Source organism: Ochotona curzoniae, unplaced genomic scaffold (genome assembly GCF_017591425.1).
Source record: "Ochotona curzoniae isolate NIBS_2020 unplaced genomic scaffold, NIBS_Ocur_1.0 scaffold_4506, whole genome shotgun sequence".
In the NCBI taxonomy this organism is placed as follows: Eukaryota; Metazoa; Chordata; class Mammalia; order Lagomorpha; family Ochotonidae; genus Ochotona; species Ochotona curzoniae.
The window spans coordinates 34,002,994-34,024,561 of NW_024467119.1; positions in this window are offsets into that span (position 1 = coordinate 34,002,994).

The following is a 21,568-nucleotide window of genomic DNA, read 5'->3' on the forward strand; positions in this document are numbered from 1 at the left end:
TATATCCCTTCCCACCTTGATGGTGGAGTTCCGGCTGCCAGTGCAGTTCAGATCATTGCTCACTGAATGCTGCTGGGGTATCGGTCACTGCACCACCACACTGTTGTGTCCACTGCTTTCCTGTGTCTGTCCTTCTCCAGGAACCCCTCTGCCTTTATTCTGTCTTCTCCTGTTTCCTAGAATGTGCCCTCTGCTTCACACTGGCTAATGTTTCTCCCTCTGTTTAAATGTGTTCTTGCCCTATGCCACCATCTTGATTTTCGTGTACTGTTTTATACTAGATTTTCTGCCATTGCCTATATCTACAGTGCAATAACACACTTAAACACCAGAATGTAAAAGTTAAAACTGTTACTATAGGACTATAATACTGTAAAAATATGGGAGAATATAGAGAGACATGGAAAATGGAAGGGATGGAGAGTGGGGAATTCCTATACCTGCATAAGTGTATCATGTAAAATAATAATAATTAAAAAGAAAGGGAAGGGCCCAGCGGCGTGGCCTAGTGGCTGAAGTCCTCGCCTATAATGCGCTGGGATCTCATATGGGCGCGGGTTCTAATCCCGGCAGTTCCACTTCCCATCCAGCTCTCTGCATGTGGCCTGGGAAAGTAGTCAAAGACGACCCAAAGCTTTGGGATGCTGCACCCACGTGGAAGACCTGGAAGAGGTTCCTGGTTCCTGGCTTCGGATCGGTGCAGTACTGGCCGTTGTGGTCACATGGGGAGTGAATTATCGGACGGAAGATCTTCCTCTCCGTCTCTCCTCCTCTCTGTATACCTGACTTTGTAATAAAATAAATAAACCTTTTTTTTTTAAAAAAAAAGGGAAGCATAGATTTACACTGTAAAGGAGGAAAAGGAAAAGAATGGATTTGGGTGGCAACTGTCCACCTGTTACACTAGATACTAACTTTGATCAAATAAGCAAATTACTTAAAGTGATAGTATTTCATAAAATGTTCAATAACTGATTATCTTATTTTATAAAATAAGTTCACTAATACAGTCATAGCAGTAGATTAACTTGGTGTAAATTTTGGAAAATCCGGTCCTACTAATTTAAAAGCCTTAAAAAATATTTGGTCATGTCATTCAAGACAGTAATATCAGTCCCAAGCATTTACATCAAAATGGGAAAAAAAATCACAAAAGACCTGGAAGTATATTTAACAGTTATTTTATAATATTGAAAAACTAAAAAATGCATTCAGAATGACCTTGTACACTATGGAAGTCAGTACAGAACGTGCTTGGAGAATTGCAAATAGATCTGCCATATGACCCAGCTCTCCTGCTCCTAAGAATATACCCAAAGGAAATAAAAACTGCATATGAGAAGGGGATCCGTCATCCTGTATTTACAGCAGCACAATCTACAATAGCAAAAACATGGAAATAGTCCAGATGCCCATCCAAAGATGAGTGGTTAAAAAACTGTGGGACATCTACTCCATAGACTATTACTCAAGCATTAAAAAGAATAAAACTATACCATTTGAACTAGATGGTTCCAACTAGAGACCATTATGCTCAATGAAATAAGTCAGTCCCCTAAGGATTGACTCTATTATAAGGAAACTATCATGCAGTAAGTTCAATAACTCTTTCCATACTGTTTTTGTCGCATCCCATGTGTTTTGATGTTTTTTTTATTTCATTTTTATTTCTTTCAAATATGTTCTTTTTTCTTCTCGAATTCATCACTGGCTCATGAGTTGCACATTGGCATCATTTTATTCAAGAGGTTTTTTGTTTTCTTTTTGTCACCCATGTGTTGGTTATTCAGTGTTGCAGTTTTTCAACTCCATGGTGCTGTATTTTCTTCTTCTTTTTTAAAACTTCATACCTGTTGTTGACCTTATTTTGTGGCTTCTCATTTGAGGGAATGTATAGTGATGGAGTAATAGAGACATATCTGGATGTGAAGATACAATGCAATGCGCATCCCATCTCCTAAATCAAAGATGGACTCTTAAGGAAACTGTTGAATACATCTAGACAATGGGATGCTAGACTGTCTGACACTGTCTGTACCAGCAATGCTGTGACACACTTAAATAACAAGCTGATGGAATTATAACTTGTTATGAAGGACTATACTATTGTAATAATATGGGGAAAATCAGTCAGAGGGTGGGAAGTTGGTGGGGGGAGAAATCCCAGCTGCTATGGAATTGTACCATAAAATTCAAAATTCAAAATAAAAAAATTTAAAGAAAGAATGATGTTGTAAGTCCTTGAGATCGAGTGATCATATAATACAACTTGAGAACTTTTGAGAACAAGATGATGTTATTGAAAATTAGAGCTAAATAACAAAAATAAATTGAGACTACTCAGGAGAAGCCTATAACAACAAAAACTCAGGTTTAGGAGAATTCAACATAGTTGAACAGAGAAAAGATGTACTAAATTTGACCAAAAGAAGATAACAGAAGAAACCAGAGGAGAGTTTGAATGAAGTCTGCAGTGGAAGTTCTGCAGGAATAAGATAACACGGAACATCATAGTCAATACAGACACTCAGCAGCAAGCAGGGACACTGGTGGTGATTCCCACAGCCAGGAAGGGAGATACATCACCTTCCAGGAGCAAGCACGTGCCTCTGGACAGTCACTGAAGGAACAGACATTCCACGAAGCCACAGACGCATAGTGCAAAGCTTGAAAGTCATTTGAGGAGGAAACCACCAAGGGTTTCCATATACACCGAGTCATTAGTGCAAAACACAAGACACAGGAACAAGGCAGACCTATGAATCCTCAGAAGGAACATTTTAATATTGGAATGTGAAGATGAGTAGATAAAGAAATCCATACATAAAAGGCATGAAGAATTTTCCAGACATGTGGAGATCCTGAAGAAAAATGAAACAGAAATATTAGAAATGATCAGTTCAATGTCAACTAAAAAATACAGAGGAAAATCATAACAGATTCAATGAGGCAAAATAAAAAATACACAAACTAAAGGACAAATCCTTGGAAATATAATCTCAGATCAAAAGACAGAAAAAAGGAGGAGGAACAGAAGAAAGAAAGGAGAATGAAGGAGGATGAAGAATAGGAGAACAAATAAGGAGGAGTAGAAGAAATAATTAGAAAAATTGAAAATAGTATTTGTGATTCAAGGATACACTATCACAAAGTCTAAAGAAAGTAAATTAGGAGTTCCTGAAGGGGAGAAAAAACAGGATGAATTAAAAAGTTTATTCACAGAAATAATAGCAGAAAACTCTAATTTGGAGAAAGATAGGGACACACTGAAGTACAGAAGCACACAGAATTCCTGTACACATTATCAGAGAAGATCTTCACTATGACATATTTTAGTTAAAATTTTGATAGCAAAACGTCAAGAAAATATTCTAAAATGTGCATAAAATTAGCTTCAGAAGATCCCAATATGACTAACATGTGATTCCTTATTAGAAACCTATAGGTAGGGGGAGAATGGAGAGACATGGTCCAAGTCCTAAAAAAAAAAAAAACAAAGAATACTATACCCAGAGAAGCTTTCATTTACAAATGTGTGTGAAGTAAAGTCATTTCACAACAGAAATTTTCTCCACTTGTCGAGATTACCAATGATGCTTAAGGACGTGCTGCACAGAGATCTATCTAATGGCCATCATCATTAGGAAAGAATGTGAAGGCAGAAGGCTCTAGAAAAACTATAAAGGGGGCCCGGCGTGGTGGTGCAAGTGGTTAAAGGTCCTCGCTTTGCAAGCTCGGGATCCCATATGGGCGCCGGTTCTAATCCCGGCAGCCCTGCTTCCCTTCCAGCTCCCTGCCTGTGGCCCGGGAAAGCAGTCGAGGACGGCCCAAGGCTTTGGGGCCCTGCACCCGTGTGCGGTACCCGGAAGAGGCTCCTGGCTTCGGACCGGCATAGTATTGGCCGCTGCACTCACTTGGGGAGTGAATCAGTGGACGGAAGATCTTCCTCTCTGTCTCTCCTCTCTGTATATCTGCCTTTCCAATAAAAAAAATAATAATAAAAATAAAATCTTTAAACAAAAAAAAAGAAAAACTATAAAGGAACACCAAACATCTGGAATATTATGGCAAAACGTCATGACCAGATCATTACTTATCAACAAGAGCCATCTATTTGCTGCATGCAAGAAACGAATCTCACCAACAAAAAACACACAGACTGCAGGTGAAGAGATGGAAAGGGATATTTTATGCTAATGGAAAGCAAAAATGAATAACAGTAGCCATCCTAATAGTGGGCAAAACATTTTAACACAAGAACTGTTAAAATAAAGATGATAATGATTATTATTATAACTATTGTTATGTAACCATTGCTACTTAATATCATTCTGAAGTTTCAGCCAGAGTCATCACCTAAGAAAAAGAAATCAAAATATACAAATTGGAAAGGAGGAAGTCAAACTACCCCTGTTTGCAGATGACATGATCCTACATGTGGGGGAACCAAAGACTCCAGTAACAGACTACTGAAGCTCAGAAGTGTTTCATACATAGGAAAGATGTAAAATCAACACACAAACATCAATTAATTAGCCTTTGTATATACAAGCAACGCTTGTATATATGAAGAAGAAACTTAAAATATCAATACCATTGACAATAGTTCCAAAAACCTTTAAATACCTTGGAATAAATTCAACCAAGATTGTAAAATATCTCAACAATGAAATTTACAGAACATTAAACAAAGAGAGAGGACAACAACAAAAAGGAAAAATATTCCATGTTCATGGATTGGGAGAATTAATACCATCAAATATTAATAATATCCAAGGCAACTTATAGGGTCAGCATGATCCCAATTAAAAACCAAAGAAATTACTGTCTGCTCTAGAAAAAAAAAATGGACTAAAATTGATATGGAAAAACAAGAGACACCAAATAGCTAAAGCAATCTAAACAGTAAAAGCAAAGCCAGAGACATCACAATATCTAATTTCAAGATTTACTACAGGGCAGTTATAATCATTACAGACTGATACTGGCGCAGAAATAAATATATAGACCAACAGAATAGAATGGAAACCCAGAAATTATTTCATATACATACAGCCAACTAATCTTTGAGAAACAAGCATAGTGACAAATTTATATAGCAGGAATTTAAGATGTATGTTTTGTGCTTATAAATAATATATTACGGTTATAAGAACAAATGACAGTAAAACTCAAATGCCAAAATATCATATCACAACCAATCAAAATTGCATAGGAGAAGCAAACGCGTGGTTTACTGGTTAAGACACCATTTGGGACACACCCCATATCAAAACAACTGGTTTTAAGACCTAGATCTACTCTCAATTCCAGCTTCCTGCTACTGTGCACAATCGGAGGCAGTAGGTAATAGTTCAGGCGCACAGGTCCCTGCCACCCACTTAGAAGACCGAGAGTGAGCCTTTTCCTCCAGCCTTCGGGCCTATTTCAGACTTGCTCTTGAAGGCATTTGGGCAGCACACAGAAAATCATTATCTCTCTGTCTTTCTCACCATGCCTTTGAAATAAAATAAATATTTCAAACATTAAAAATTAGGTGGAGAGAACAGGTAAAAAAGAAGTAAAGGAAGAAGAAATACTTGATTTTAGTTTTACTCATAGGTACTACCTACAATAGTAGAGAATTACGACTATTATGCAAAGTTACAATCCAACACTTGTCCAAACCTTCAATATACACAGTAACAATCAAAATAATAAAAACACATAAAAAATCTTAAGGTCACAAAAACTTTTTGAAGCCAAATATAAAAGTATGATCCTAAAATAACTGTCACATCAACAGAAGTCTAAACTAATCTGTTAAAACAATACCAACTTATGTTTGTGTGTTGCTGGTCTGCGCTGTTCAGTTTGAAACATTCCTCAACTGTATGTCTTCCAAAAAGATTTACACAGTCATTATGGCCATGATATGCTAGGAGTCATAAGACAACAAATAGCGGTGCATAAATGTGCTTGTGCTGGAAAGTCTTACTGGGAATATGAAAGTGTATAATACACCCATTAAAACTAATTTTTGAACACAAAGTGCACCTTAGAGCCCTATATATTTGTGTGTTGGAGGGGGAAACTTTGTTGGGCAAGACTTGACCTGTAAAATATCTGAATTCTTTTTAAAAATAAGTTATGTAGTGATCAGCTATGGTGCAACAGCTAAATGACCCCAACATCACATATCAAAACCCCCTATTGGAATTCCTAACTGCATCCCTTTGCCATTCAACTTCCTGCTAACAAACCTGAGAAAGCAGCAAAAGATGGTATAAGGGCTCAGAATCCTGGCATCCAGGCAGGAGATATCGATGCCTTTGGCCTGGTCATGCCTTGACTCTTAAATCATTGTCTAATGTGATGCCAGGACTGCAGGAGATATCCAGTATTTAATTCTGAAAAATGGTCATATTACTAAGTCATCAGGAAATCTATCAGATTTTTAAGATTCCTTCTTAGATTCATTCTGTAGCACAGCAAATAAAATTGCTATATAGGGCCCAGTGTGATAGCCTAGTGGCTAAATCTTTGCCTTACACACACCGGATCCCATGGGGCACTGGCTCATGTTCTAGCTGCTCCACTTCCCAATCAGCTCCCTGCTTGTGGGGCCTGGGAAAGCAGTCGAGGATGGCCCAAAACCTTGAGACCCTGCACCTTGGTGAAGACCTGGAAGAAGTTCCTGGCTCCTGGCTTCAGATTCACTAAGCTCTAGCCATTGCAGCCACTTGGGGAATGAACCAGCAGATGGAAGATTTTCTCTCTCTCCTGACAATAAAAATAAATAAACCTTAAAAAAAAACTGTTGTTTAAGATTCTGGCATTTCCCATACGAGTTGATTCAAGTCCTGGCTGCTCCACTTCACACCACTTAACCTGCAAAAGCAGTGGGAGATGGCCCAAGTGCTTGCATGTACATGGGCAATCCAGAAGAAGCTCCTGGCTCCTGGCTTTGAACTGCTCCATCTCCAAGTGTTGTTATGGACCAGCAGATAAAACAGATCTTTCTCTCTCTTTCTGCTTCTCTCTCTCTCTGTATGTGTGTGTGTGTGTGTGTGTGCACAAAATCTCTGCTTTTCAAATAAATTCATTCATTTTTTAAAAAATCACTTCTCACAGGTGATGGAGTTCCTTCAACATGGCTGAGATTTCAAGGCTTCAAGGAATGCCAGACTGCTACTGTGAAATGCCATCAAAACAAAAATTTCCAGCATGTGCTCAATGCAGTTTATCTACATTAACAAATCCTGGAGACACTCGATTAATCTCCTCAGAGCATTTGCTTTCTTTTCCCTTAGCAAGGTCATGACATTGTAAAATCTGTGTTTACTTCATGGATCACTAATCCTTCACAATTTTTTAAAATCCACCCTACAAGTCGGCTTTTTACATACAGGTTCTCCAAACAACTGAATACACATGCAAAGATGAGCCTGCAAAGGAAAAGAAAAAAAAAAACTACAGCAACTACAGAATTTCATGCCCAATTTGAGACATTAGCACTCAGACTGTAAGTTAGAATTTCTATCTGGGGCCTATTTCTTTCTTTCTTTTTTTTAAATTTCCTTTTATGACACAGTTTTATGGGCTCTGGGATTCCCCAGCCCCTCCCCATGCCCTTCCCCCATGTTGGATTCCTCCACATTGTTGCAGGAAGCAGTCAGCTTGAACTCACACCTTACTAGGTAGGACACAAAGATGAGTTACTCCAGGGTCCATTTCATTTAAATTAAAGCAACATGTGATACTGCAGTTATTATTTCCAGCATTCTTATTCTTATGACAGAAGTAACAGAATCTGTCTAATGGTAACATTTTAATCTATGTTTCATGTAAAAAAAAAAGTAATATTTTACTATTTTATTAAAGCATTTATAATATGGTTAGGTCATCAGTAAGAAAACTTTAATCATATCATGCATGATTACTCTCCTGCCTCTGATAAAATAGTGAGCATGCTAATTTTTAAATGATTTTATAAATTAAATTGGAATTTATGAATCTCAAAATGCACAGCTTTTTATCCTAGAGTAATATTTTCTATCTGTGCTGCTTAGAATTATCCAATCATTGCTGTCTTTTATTTCTCTTAATTCTTTACTCAGTCTCAAAAGGTAGACAGAGATAATATTATTTTCTCTATCTTGCTGCTGAGGAAGTGAGGTCTCTTAGTGCTGAGATAAAATCTAGCACTCTGAGTCCTGCCAGTCTGGGAGCTTTTCCCTTCCAAGAGTTGCCTCTCTTAAGACTCACAAGCTCACAACCAGCGATCCAGAAAGTTCATGCACCGTACAACTTGGAAACAATTCATAGGCCCCTTGGGAAAAACCAGAAGAGGAGAAAAGCAAAATAGGTTCTTGTTCTCAACCCAGTAGGAAATGCATCCCGAAGAAGCTTGAAAACACAGACTCGTACTGTTGGAACACACAAGGGGTCTATTTGCTTGGGGTGTCGCCAAATAATCAGCTCCAAGTGGAGGTGGCTCAGAGAGAAAAAAAAAAAAAACCCTTAATATCCATGACAAGAAAAGGAGGCAGAGGAAAAGTAGATTCATTTCCTGAAAAGAAATGTCCTCCTTGAAAACTAATTTGTTGGAACTTTTTAACACTTGGTTAGGGGAGTGTCCAGAATGTAAAACAGGAGGGAGAGGACCTGTCCTGCTTAAAACACACATCATCATGAACTGTAAAAAATATGACATTGTGGGATTCCGGTGCAGAGGCTCAATGGCTGAATCCTCACCTCGTAGGCACTGGGATCCATTGGGTGCTGGTTCATGTCCCAGCTGCTCCACTTCCCATCCAGCTCCTTGCTTGTATCCTGTGAAGGCAGTGGGGGACGGCCCAAAGCCTTGGGACCCTGTATCTATGTAAGGGAGCCGGAGGAAGCTCCTGGCTTCCAATGCAGCCCTTTGATGAGTGAACCAGTAAATGGAAGATCTTTCTCTCTATCTCTCCTCTCAATAAATCTGATCCGCCTTTTCAATAAAATACCATTACTACTAATAATGATAATCATAAAGAAATATGACCTTGTAGCATAGAGGATTAAACCACTGTTTGGTAAGACTGCATCCCACAACCAGTGTAGGCTTTGAGTCCTCTGCTTCTCATTTAATTTCCTGCTAGTACATCCTGGAGAGTAGAAGAAAATTGTTCAAGAGCCCAAGTTCCTACCATCTATATGGGAGATGTGGATGAAGTTCCTGGCTACTGGCTTTAGTCTTGCCCAGCCTGGATATTGTGGAAGATCTCTACCAAAAAAAAAAAAAAAAAAAAAAAAGGCTAAAATTGGAAAAAAAAATTTTAGGAGAGACAGGAAGATGTTTCATCTGGTGGCTCACTCCCCAAGTAGTGGCAATGGCCAGAGATGAGCTAATTCAAAACTAGGAGCCAGGAGCTTCCTCCAGGTTTCCCACATGGGTGCAGAACCCCAAGGCTTTGGGTCATCTTCCATTATTTTCCCAGGCCACAAGTAGGAAGCTGAATGGGAAGCTGAGCAGCTGGGACATGAACCAGCAATCATGTGGGATCCCAGTGCTTACCAGGTGAGGATTTAGCCATTGAACCATCCTGTTGGACCCTACAGCAATTATTAATGCTCATGCATTTTTATTTATTTGAAAGATAGCAACACACACACACACACACACTCACACACACACTCAGACACATGTCTATCTGCGGATTCTGATGATTCTGTTCACAACAGCCCACATTGGGAGAGGTGAAAGCCAGAAACCAGCAACTCTGTGTGTCTCACACATGGATGGCAGGGACACAGGTGCTTGAGCCATTCATTATCTGCTGCCTCCCCAGATGTCCAGTAGAAGGACGCAGGATCAGAAGCTGAGGTGGGACTTGATCCCAGGCACTCCAATATGGGGTGTGGCAGTTTAACCCATTGCTCTATAATACCTGCTACAAACTTTTGAAAAAATTATTTATTTAAATTTTATTTGAAAGGTAAAGAGATAGGAAGATCTACTATCTTCTGATTTACTTTCCCAAGCAGGAGCAATAGCCAGTGTGAAGCCAGGCTGAAGCTAGGGGTCTCCACTTCATACAGGTCTCTCATAAGGGTAGCATGATCCCAATTACTTGAGCCAGGATCCCCTGCTTCTCAGAACATGCATAGGCAGGAAGGCGAATCCGAATCACCTCAATATGGGACATGAGGAGCAGTCTAACTGCTGAATTTTTTGAGCTTTGACAAGTACCTTGTTTGTAGTGACCTGACTCTGAGTTCAACTTTGCAAGATAAGCTTTCCTCAAAAGAAGGCCCTCTCAAGGTTGGTCACACCATAATCAGAACCATGTATGCAGTGGCCACTTGGTGGAACAGCTAAGTCACTGCTTGAGATGTGCATGTCCCCCATGGCCGTTCTGGAATTTCTGCTTCTAATTCAGCTTCCTGCTCATGCACACCTTGACAGGCAGCTGGTGCTAGCCCGTGTCCCTGCCGTAGGAGCCCAGGATTAACCGAGGGTGCTGCCTGCAGCCTGGCTGATGCCTCTGCAGCTGCCATGTGCATTTGGGGAGTAAACAAACTAAGGGAAGATCTCCATGTCTGTAGGTCTGGCTGTGTCTCTCTCTCTTTGTATTTCAGATATAATGAAAATAAACACATAAAAATTACATATAAAGGCATTGGAATTTTTTGATAGCTAAAAATCATGGGAGTTTCAGAGAACACGGCCTATTTGATAACAGGTAAGTAGATAACAGTACATTCCATTGGGGAAAAAAATGTGAACATCTTCTAAAATTCACAGATCATGCGCCCAGCATGGTAACTTATTGGCTAAAGTCCTTGCCTTGTATGCACCGGGATGCCATATGGGCACTGGTTCTAATCCTGGCAGCCCTGCTTCCCACCAAGTTTCTTACTGGTGGCCTGGGAAAGCAGACAAGGATGGTCCAAAACCTTGGGACCCTTCATCTACTTGGGAGACCCAAAAGGGGCTGCTGGCTCCTGGCTTTGGATCAGCTCAACTCTGGCCGTTGTGGCCACTTGGAGAGTGAATCAGCAGATGGGAGATCTTTCTGCTTTTCCTTCTCTATATAAATCTCTTTCCTATAAAAATATATAAATTAAAAAAAATTTTTACAGATCATATGCAACATATTGTGAAAAAATGAGAAGAATGTATTATGCAGTGCTTAAATATCCAAAATATCAAAAATTATTTGATGAGTACCTAATGAATAATATGTCTAAACCTTCAGTAAAAACAACTTTTATGAGTGAGGTAAGTTTCCAATTTCTTAGGATGGTTCTTTCCAGAGTCATAGAGCCCTTTGCAAATCTTGTGGAAGCTATGGACTTCCGCATTAAAAAGGTGCCTACAGATATAACACATAAGATTTTGCATAAGAATTGCAGAGAATCCCTGAAGCCATATGTTTCTCCACATTTGGACTAAAGACTGGTTCTGCAAAATCACTTTGATGGATGAGTGAGAAGATAGACTTTGGGAAGGACAAGTCTGAGTTAAGGCCCCGCCCAACCATTCACAGTTCTTGGATCTCTCTGTCTCATCATCCTTTCCCTCCTGCCTCAAGCTTAAATATGCTTTATAGAAATCGTTAGCTTTAAAATATTCTGGGAGCAGCATCTAGCCTAGTAGTTAAAGATGACTCTTGGAACACCTGTAGAATTCACTACCCAAATGTCCCATAGCAGCTAGGCCTGAACCAGGCCAAAGCCAAGACATCTATTTTTATGAATTATGAATTAAAGAGTGGATATGTTGAATACTAATCCCTAAATAACACTGCAATAGTCAGAAAGTGACACCAGCATATTGTATAGGAATCCATCTATAACAGCATATATTATTTTCATGGCACACATTTTGTTAAAAACTGTTAGACTGACAAAGGCTTGCCTGTCTTCCTGGAGTTTCAAATAGGCTTACAGCCTACTCACAGCTTGGGGAGCTGCACAGACACATTTTAGACTGTTGTGTTAACTGTTTGCCCTCAACAGGTCCAGAAACATTCTCCAACTCAAACTCCGTGCACGGTATGTTCCACAGTAACTTTTGCTGTGGCTCAGTTAGCCAGACACTTTTCTTGAGCTAACACAAAGTTCTAACTGAGCCAGCAAATTCCACAGATGTGATACTCTGAAAGCTACTGGTTTCACCTTTGGAATTTCCTCACCATTGCTGTTTCACCAATACCTTTGCTATCTGTGTTGATATTTGCTATTCCTATATTTTTATACATTCAACAAATAGTTAATGAGCACCTGCTACATGCCATACACTGGATAAACAATAAGAGGTAAGAAATTGAAGATGATAAAACATGGATCTTATAACTAGGAAGCTAAATGAAAAAATAGTTGGGGAGTTCGACCTTGATGGCTCAGGTGACAGCAGCCCTCTGCAGCGGTGGCGACCCGCTTGAGGAGAGTACCCGAGCCAGGTCAGACCCAATGCACAGGACTCAACCCATGGGCACTGTTGCCACAGGTGACTGAGTCCTCCCTGATGCAGCCCAGTGGTGAGCTCTAGGGTTTTTAGGGTATGTAATTGCTGCCTAGGGACATCCACGGATAAGGCCAGCATGAGCGTAGGTGAGGGATGAATTCTGTGTGATTCCTAATGATGGGGTCATGGAACTTGCTTGCCAGCCTGGGGACTGTGATCTGAAGGTTTGGAGGGGGAGATTCTATAAGATCTATTTTGGCCAAACTGATTCACCAAGCCACATGGGGTCTCTGAGATGGGCTGTTAGCATAGAGCATCATTGACTGCCACACACCAGTCCACACAAAAGCTATGGCTGGGGGCCTGTCTGGAAGGCTAAGTACCAGTATCTGACCAAGTGGCAGAACAGGGATGGACTATGCTGGGCCCTGTAGTGGCAAGTACATACAAGAATCTGGTCTGGGATCACCTCAGACAAAGTTTCTTTTGGGATTTCCCCAATCGAACTGCTGGACTCAGAATCCATGGTCTGCCATGGAGTGCAAGTGCCAGAGCCAAGCCTCCTCAGAGGCTCAGACAGAGCAGTGGAGAGCATAACCAGCTGCACATGGAGGATATGGAGGTCTATCAGAACCTGCAGAGGATACCTGGCATCACAACAGAGGACAGAACAAATCAATCAACTACCCCAGCCATATGTTGGCAGTGAAAAATTGGGCAAACAGAGACTGTAAGGTGGACTATGTCAATCAGTGGATTCTGTAGCAACCTCATCGGGCTTGGAATGTCAAGACTGGCAGCAATTCATAACTGTTGAACTATCAAAACCACCTGAGCAAGACCCTCAGAGCATGTCCCACATCAGGGACCTGGGGTGGGTGGGAAACTAAATGGGGCTTCTCCCTTTATCCCCCCCTTTACCTCAGATACAGGAAAAAAACAATGTGTAAATAATAGTTTTACCCACTTTCCTGTAGCCCTTGAATCTTTTTACCCTAATTAACTATGTAAAGATTGTCAATAATAAAGAAAAAATGAAAAAAGATAACTCCTCTCTGGCTCATAAAAAAAATGTTTTAAATTTCACATCACCAAATATTATGTGATATAATCCTGGCTCTACGAAGAGACCTCAAAATGTTCACAAAGAGAATTAAGCTTTGAAATCCATGCTTGGCAGTCTTCTTACACAATCACCATGAACTTTTTGAAGATGTTTTTTTATGTGATTGGCTTAGCACTGTTACATTAGAATGGATTATTTTCTGTTTTGACTGTTACTATTATTTTCCATGATATGGTTCTATAAATATAGGGACCTCCCCTCTAACTTCTCTTCCTCCATCCCCACACTCTGCCTCCACCCTTTCCCCCATATTATTACAGTAGTACAGTCCTTCGAAAACAGCCCTATGTCCATCATTCTCCTATTTAAGTGTATCATGAATTGTAGGTGTAGACATTGGTAGATAGTCCAGCACCCTTCTGTCAAGATACACTTAATGATTTCTTTGGGAGTCCCCCTTTTATTCGGGAATACAGATGTGTACCGCCATGTATCTTTACTTCCTGATATGCTAGTCTGGAATGGACAACTCTTTTTAAAAAATCAATTACATTCTCTTTAATTAATTAAAAAGAAAAAGCAAGGCAAAAAGCTTTCAAACAGTTTTATCACAAAGAAATGAGAGATGTTTGAGGAGATGGACATGTTTATCCTGATTGAACATAACTTCTATATCAAGCATTGCATGGTACCCTATAAATATATGCAAAATACTTTGTGTCACTTAAACATTTTTAAACAATTCATCAGCAAAGACCACTGTACACATTTTCCCATCTGAATCCAAAGCTTGTGCATTTCTATGGATGTAAACATGCAGAAACCTAGGGTATTATTCTTTTCAGTCGCCTGCTTCCATGGCAACGAGACCTATTAGAGAGAAGCAACCTTGTCACCACAAATTTAGGTCCAAATAATTTCACAGAAAAGATAAAAAGGTATGTGGCAACTCTATCTTGCTTCATCTTTTACATAAAGTAATTTCTCAGAAATATGATCAGCATTGAAGACAACAAGTGATTAAAAATTAAAAGGCCTTGAGAAAGAGAAAAAGTCCATTCATATCAAGGTTTTTGAAAGCTTAGTGAAAGGTGGAAGAAAACATGATAGGACTGCAATCTTTAACATCTTTTTTCTTCCAGAGTGAACAATTGATCCAAAGAATCAATTGAAGGTTAAGTCTTCAGCGAGAGATGAAAACGCTCCTCTTTATCAGTTCATGTTTTAAGGACTAAGAAGAACGCGTGCACACACACACACACACACACACACACAGATTTACCATTAAAGCTTAAGAAATACATCATGCAAAACATGGATGCATATACATTAGTATGTCTTTTGAAGTTTTAATCTCAGCAGACTTTTCTCCAACACTATTAGCTTCTAATAAGTAGAAGTGTCAACCTAGAAGTTTTGTTTTTAGTTCACTTGTTATCCACAACCCTGATTCACAAAAACAATTTATATTAATTTCGTTGGCGAGCCAGCATTGTAGGCCAGTGGTTAAGCTGACACTTGCAATATGGGCATCCCATATAAACACCAGTTAAAGTACTGACTGCTCCATTTACAGTCCAGCTTCCTAATGTGCTTGAAAAAGCAGTGCAGGATGGTCCAAGTGTTTGGACTCCTACCACCCATGTGGGACACTAGAAAGGATTTCTAGGCTCCTGGCTTTGGCCTGTGCAAGCACTGGTTGCTGTGGCCATTTGGGGAATGACCCATCAGAGACAAATTTTCTCTCGCTCTCATTTCTCTCTACGTAGTATGCTGCCTTTTAAATAAAATATAGATATTTTAAAGCTTTGTTTATTTTTAGTATAAAGACAAATATACAGAGAGGAGAAAAAAGACAGAGATGAAGGATCTTCCATCTGTTGATTCACTCCCCAGGTGGCTGCAACGACTGGAGATGGGCCAATCTGAAGCCAGGAGCTTCTTCCGGGTTTCCCACATGGGTGCAGGGTCCCAAAGCTTTGGGCCATCCTCGACTGTTTTCCCAGGCCTCAAGCAGGGAGCTTGGTGGGAAGCAGGACTGACGGGTTTAGAACTGGCTCCCATATGGGATCCTGGGCGCATTCAAAATGCGCTGCTAGGCCACAGAGTCAGGCCCTAAATAAAGCATTAAAAAAAAATTATAATTTTGTTGGATTCAATTGATCAGAGGACGCTCTAATGAGACTGAGTTTACAAAATTAACAACTTGGTGCTGCTGTTGTGGCATAGTGAGTTAAGCTACATCATTAGAATCCCATCTAGGCACTGATTCACCTCTTGGTTTCTCTACTTTTTGTTCAGTTTCCTGCTAAAGAGCAATGGAAAGCAGGACAAGATGGCCCAAGTGCTTAAACCCCCAACGCCCACATCGGACACTTGGTTGAAGCTCTTGACTCCTGTCTTAAGACTGACTCAGCCTGGGCCATTGACCCCATATGGGAATTTAAACAGCAGAGAGATCTCTTTTCCTGTTTTTCCTTCTCTGTAACTTTGTCTACCTTTCAAATAAATAAATCCCTTAAAAAGGGGGTGGGGGGGAATTAATATCCATTCCAGGGACTCTAAACAGTCTAAACATTCATGAAAACATGCATATTATGAAGAAAACTGCATTTTAAGATTTGTACAAAAATGAACTCACCCTTATTTATTTCTATGCAAATGTTTTAAAATATACTCATATGAACTAAGTTTTATGGCCCCAGAGGGCAACAAAAATGCTTCACAGTTCACAAGAAACACTGTGTCAGGTAAAAACAAACAAACAAACAAAAAAAACCCTTGCAACTTGAAAACCAGCTATTGAAGCTGTCACATGAATAAATCCAATCAAGCGAATGTTACCTGTTTGCACTTAATTTTGCTCATGGATTTGACTTAGTTGTGTGATTATTTGTTTTAGCTAATACAAACTGCTTTACTGTCTGTGGTTATCTGCTGATCAGTGAGAATATTACATACAATATTCCCCAAAATAAGAATTCTAGAATTTCAAGTCCCGCTCTATTGTGATTAGCTTGGCAAAGCTGCCCATTCCCCTGCTGACCCACCCAGTACATGACTGCTCCCTTAGTGCAGTGTCTCCACCCTGTATTTGCTACCTGCCCATTAATCACCTAGTAGCCACCTCAGTTATCATATCTGCTATCACAATTGTGCTCTAATAAACCTTACTTAATTACTTACAGCATTAATGTGACATTGACAATTCAAATACACCAAAGAGAAACTCACTGTTCCCTTTAAGTGAAAAAGCTGAAAATTGAGCATATTTACTGGTATATGAGAACAAATAAACATACAGGCTTCAGAGTTTCAGCTATTCAGTGGAGATATTAAAAAAGTCTCTTATCATTCAAGGATGCTATTATCATATTTGCAAATCTTATTCACTTTTTGCCAGTTTACCCACCAAAGTCTTTTTTTCTGGATCAGCCTTTAATCCCCTACGTGATATTAGTTATTGCTGCTTTTGCTTGTCAAGAAATAAAAAAAATCTGTGTTTAGATTATATATTCACTTTGTAACACAGTGAATGGATACATATTCATTTTGGTTTTTCAAAATATAAACTAGTAGTAAAGGGAAAACAGGCACTGGTGCTGTGGTACAACAAGCTAAAGGGCCACCTGAGATGCCAGCAACCCATACAGGTGCTGGTTCTGGTCCTGGCTGTACCACTTCCTATCCACATTCCTGTTAATGCACCTGAGAAAGCAGAGGATGGTGTCCCAAATCCCTAGGCCCCTGATAATCACATGGTATATTCCGATGGAGCTCCTGGCTCCTAGCTTCAGATTGGTCCACAGTTGCTGATGTGGCCATTTGGGCAGTGAAGCAGTAAATGCATTAATGATAAAAGAGTAGACAGAGTCCTGTTCACCTTGAGAAGCAAACTGCCCTGTCAGAAGAGAGCTAGGTAGCCAACACTTACAACCTGCACCAAGCAACAGAGTGTGACTCTCAGCCAACAGGCAGCATGAAGACAACGGTGTTCCACTAGCAAGGGCTGCTTGGAAGGGGATCTTTCCCTTAATGAAGCCTTTGACAGCTCTGCAGCACTAGCTAATCCTTGCATTTCAGCCACCTGTGATCTGGAGCAGAGAATTCCGCCATGTTCTGCCTGAATTTCTAATCTAGGCAACCTGTGAGATAACAGCTGTGTACTGTATGGGGCTGCGTGTTTGTGGCAATTTGCCGTATGCAAAACTCAGCCCTGGAAGGGCGATTTTGCTGCTAACAAGCACCTGAACTGCAGTCTCACTGGGACTAGTCAGGGCGGAAGCCGCAGGAATTCAGCTGAGCACAGGGAGAAAAGTCTAACCCACCTTAAGCAGATGGTTAATAGACGCAGACACCAGGGAGGCTGCCCCAGGGGGCTCAGAGGAAGTGCCAACCATGGCATTAGATATGTGCCATCCATGGCTGGATACTTGGTGATACTGTCTCTGCATTTATATGAAAGGCAGGACTGGTGATTTGGAAATTTGGCTATGTTGCTAAGGATATTTCTGAGGTGTCAAAGGTGTTGTCTAAGTTCTTCTTACATTTTGTAGCAAAATGTTAAAGAAAAGAAGTAGATGATGGATTGGGGAATGAAATGCTCACATAAAAAAAGCAAGAATATATGACTTGGGAAATTCTTGGCCTCACAATTCTGTGAAAGATGCAAAAATTAAGAGATTTCCTGTCAGGCATGAGTACTTTAGGGAGGAGAAAAAGGCTAAGTTGTGACTATGCAACCTTTTATAAAACTTCTAATTTAAAAAAATTAATATATAGGGCCCGGCGCGGTGGCGCAAGTGGTTAAGTCCTAGCCTTGCAACCCCGGGATCCCATATGGGCGCCGGTTCTAATCCCGGCAGCCCCGCTTCCCTTCCAGCTCCCTGCTTGTGGCCTGGGAAAGCAGTGGAGGACGGCCCAAAGCTTTGGGACCCTGCACCCGTGCGGGAGACCCGGAAGAGGCTCCTGGCTTCGGATCGGCATAGTATCGGCCCGTTGCGCTCACTTGGGGAGTGAATCATCGGACGGAAGATCTTCCTCTCTCTCTCTCCTCTCTCTGTATATCCGCCTTTCCAATGAAAAAATAATAAAAATAAATCTTTAAAAAAAAAATTAATATATAAACACATATCAATTTTTATATATAAATTTATATATAAAATATATATATTATTTATAATATGTAATTTGTATGTATTTTTGTATGGATGGATGTATTTTTTTATTTTTAATATGTATTTAATAATATGTATTTTTTGGGCCCAGCGTGGTGACGCAGTGCTTAAGGTCCTCGCCTTGCACGCCTGGGATCCCATATGGGCACCGGTTCTATCCCTGCGGCCCTGCTTCCCTTCCAGCTCCCTGCCTGTGGCCCGAGAAAGCAGTCGAGGACGGCCCAAAGCTTTTGGACCCTGCACCCGTGTGGGAGACCCGGAAGAGGCTCCTGGCTTCGGATTGGCATAGTATTGGCCGTTGCGCTCACTTGGGGAGTGAATCATCGGACGGAAGCTCTTCCTCTCTGTCTCTCCTCTCTGTATATCCGCCTTTCCAATAAAAAAATAATAAAAATAAATCTTTAAAAAATATGTATTTTTGATATATATAAATACATGTATTTATTTTTTATATGTACAAATCTCAAATAGTCACACAAAAGGTTACTTCAGGAGGCCTGGTGATGTATGGGCTGGACAAAGCCAGGGGGCACCTACTAGCACTCCACAACACCATAAAAGGCAACATTCTTTCACCTGCCAGAACTTTCTGTTTTGACCTGTGTATAAAAGCACCAACTCATGACCCCAGGGTGCTACTTCCCTGGCCTGCTGTCTGTCCTGGATCAGTGACCCTCACCCAGGAGTGCTCCCAATAAAGCTTGCTTTGAGCTAAACCGTGCTCTGTGTGGTTACCTGGTTCTGGACCTGCACTCAAGCCTTATACCAAGTACTTGAACCATTTCTTCTGCATTCCAAGGTGCACATTAGCAGGAAACTAGAACTGAAAAGCAGAGCTGGGACTCCAATTCAGGCACTTTGATATAAAATGTAAGTATCCTATATGATGTCTTAAATGAGTCAATCACTGCCTTCCCTTAACTTTTTAAAGTACCCTCACATTTTCTTTTACTATCTTTTTAATATGTTTAAAATCTATAGTGATATTACCTTTTTATTTCCAATATGGGTATAAGTTATGTCCCTATTTTTATTGATTGATCTCTGAATTATCATTCCTCATTTTAATTATCTTTGTCCTTACTTTTTATTATTTTTACTCCTCAAATTATCTTCTAATACTACCAAGTTTTTTAATTTCTTTGTTATCTTTCTCAGTTGCTGTCCTGTTTCCCAATGGTATTATACATTTCTTCCTTTTAAGACATTTCAAAGCAATACCAATCCCTTCTGGCACTGCTTTAGCTGCTTTGCACAGTTTTCTCATTTCATATTTTCATGAATTGGTCAGTTTGCAGTATGCTGTATGGAATGAGCATTTAGCCCAGCAGGTAAGATGCTGGTTACAAGATCCAATTCCATTTTGGCACACCTGTGTTTGATACCTGTCTTCTGGCTTCCTATAACACAAACCCTGGGAGACAATGGTGTGGGTACAATAAATAAGTCCCCATCACCCATGTGAGAGACCTGGAGTGAGATCCTGGCTCTGGCCTCAACTTAGGTCCAGTCTCAGATGTTATTGGTGTTTGACAACAAAAAGAGTGGATGAGAAATCTTCCCTTCTCAAGTAAGGAAAAACTAAACATTTTAAGATATATATTACATAAATTCACCAAAGAGTTCTTCTTTCACCTACAGTTAATTTATTTTATTTACTTTCCAAATTTAGAGAACCTTGTAAATATTTGATGTTTTCAGTGAATACAGAAGTCCAGCTTATAGCTTTTACTTAGCATTTTAAAGACATTGTGCCACTGTTTTTGACCACCAGTTTCTAATAAGTCAAATATATTCTTCTCCCCCACATATGTAACACATCTTTTTTCTTAGTAATATTTTCTCTTTACTTTTTGATTTTAGAAACTTGATTTTAATGCATAGTTTTGTGGTTTTTCTACAGTGAGATTCTTAAACCTATCAAGTATTTTGAGCCATTATTTGTCAAATAATTTCCTACTTGAATTAAGCATGTTACATTTTTTTGTTACTGTCCTACAGATATTAAGACTGTTCATTTAAAAAGTTGTGTGTTCTTCAGACTAATTTTCATTGATCTAGTTTATGTTTTAGACAGGAATACAAGTATTTTTTTAAATAGGAGATTCAAACTATGTTACATTCTAAAACTTTCATTTTATCTGTTTTCTCAAGTTAAACAGCCAAAGGTTTTGCTGACCAACAGTTTGCAATTTGTCTGAAGAATAACACACTAATAATAGTACATTTACTACTTAGTGTTGCCACTATTCTCTGAGTATTTATTATCTCATTTGACCTTCACATAAACACTACAGCTTGGACAGTTTTACAGATGAACTCCATTTTACAAGTGAATAAAAACTAAGGCCCAGGGAGGTGAAGCAGTTTATTCAAGTTACACAGAAATGATACTGACATGTATATATTCATTGTACTGCATTGCCTCCTAGAAACACAAACCTTTGTTTCAGTGCTATCCTGGTTCATTACTGACCACAGAAAAACTTGTAAGGGTTCATTTCTGTAAAATAGCCTACTTTTATCACATGAGATGAAACTATACATTGTAAGATGGGATTCTATTAAATATCAGCATAATAGCTCAATTTCAGAATTGTTTATTTCATAATTGTAATTTTTAGTATGCATGATTGACACATTACAAACTCTTTTTATTCATTAAAAAAAACCCTCCAGGAACCTCAGATTTACAGATCCTCCTTTATAATTTATTACCTGCAAGGCAAGTATATTTGACCTATTTATTTGGCAATTAATTAAGCACATTTTCTGTGACAGGCTTATATTTACCATTAAGAAAAGTCTCTCCTCTCCCTCTATCTTCTCTAATGCCTCCCTTCCTCCACTCCTTCCCCTCCCTGTCTTAGCCTTTTGCTCTTCTCATAAACA